The following is a 1222-nucleotide window of genomic DNA, read 5'->3' on the forward strand; positions in this document are numbered from 1 at the left end:
ATGCCCACCTCAGGGCTCTAGGGACTCCCAGGAAACCAAGCGCTGGGCAGTACACCAGTCCACAGGGCTGATCAATCACTCACGGGTAAGACGGAGCCACCGACCTGCTTGCGCAGAGACCCGTCTGCAGTCCGGCAGCACTTGTGGTCGCCGCTCCCTGTGGTCTCTCCAGAGCAGTCATAGTGTAGGGGCCCGTCCTCCTCAGCCTGGCACATCCCCAGCTCGAGGTGGGATTGGGCAACATGATGCAGCAAGCACCCAAGACCCATGCCCCCCGGACCCACAGAGGCTTGGTTGTGCTCTGGGGTCACTGCACCCACTAGGGTCAGGATGGGTCTGGTTAACGACCCTCAGCCATGCTGGTCAAAACCTCCACCACTTTACGGGGCTGCCCAGCATCATGCACTCACAGCAGTGTTGGCGGGGCTCCTAAGAATCCAGGCAGAGCACTGGTGCAGCAGAATCCGCCTGCGATCGGGATGTGGACACTGGCCGCATTCTCCACAGCACACCCACATTCTGCTGCCAGTGAGTATCTCCAGCTCCTCTGGTGTTTTGCTCCATCTCTCTGACCTGCACCGGGGGCGCAGTGTATAACCCTGGCAGAAGGGCCACTTCCAGGAGCTGCTTCTTTCAGACCAATGAACTCCTGGTGGCCACCATGTTGCGGTTGGTCTCTCGATATAGACCGAGCTGGATCTGCGGCCCCTAAAATGTCACTTGGGGCTCCCACAGAGACACACCAGGTATGCCTATGCCTCTCCCTTGCTTCTGAGCGCAGGGGAGAGCGCCAGCAGCGAGGATGACGACACAGTCTCAACCGGAGAGTCAGGATCTAACAGAGGGATGACAGCCATCTTGGCCATCCAGGCCATGCTCCTAAATAGTCTTTTATTGTAGTATAATGTAATTAACTCAGCCACATAATATGGCCCTCCTATGCCGGATGTTTCCAGTAGGCCTGCCAACACTTAAACAATTAGATATATAATTTGAAAAGTCGAATACCTAAAAGAGAAAATACAATATAACAGTTGTAACTATACAACCATGTTGAGCCAAGGAGAATGGAAATTGGAGAATGTTATCCAAAGTCACTTTCAAGGAGTCAAAGCATCTGCCTGTGCACCAGGTTATAAACGTATCCAATCTCCCATCGAAGGGTGACGGGCTGACAGATCACGTCGACCATTTCCGGTGGGAGCTAAAAGGAACTGGTTGG

The sequence above is a fragment of the Triturus cristatus genome, chromosome 6 (assembly GCF_964204655.1).
Source record: "Triturus cristatus chromosome 6, aTriCri1.1, whole genome shotgun sequence".
NCBI lineage: Eukaryota > Metazoa > Chordata > Amphibia > Caudata > Salamandridae > Triturus > Triturus cristatus.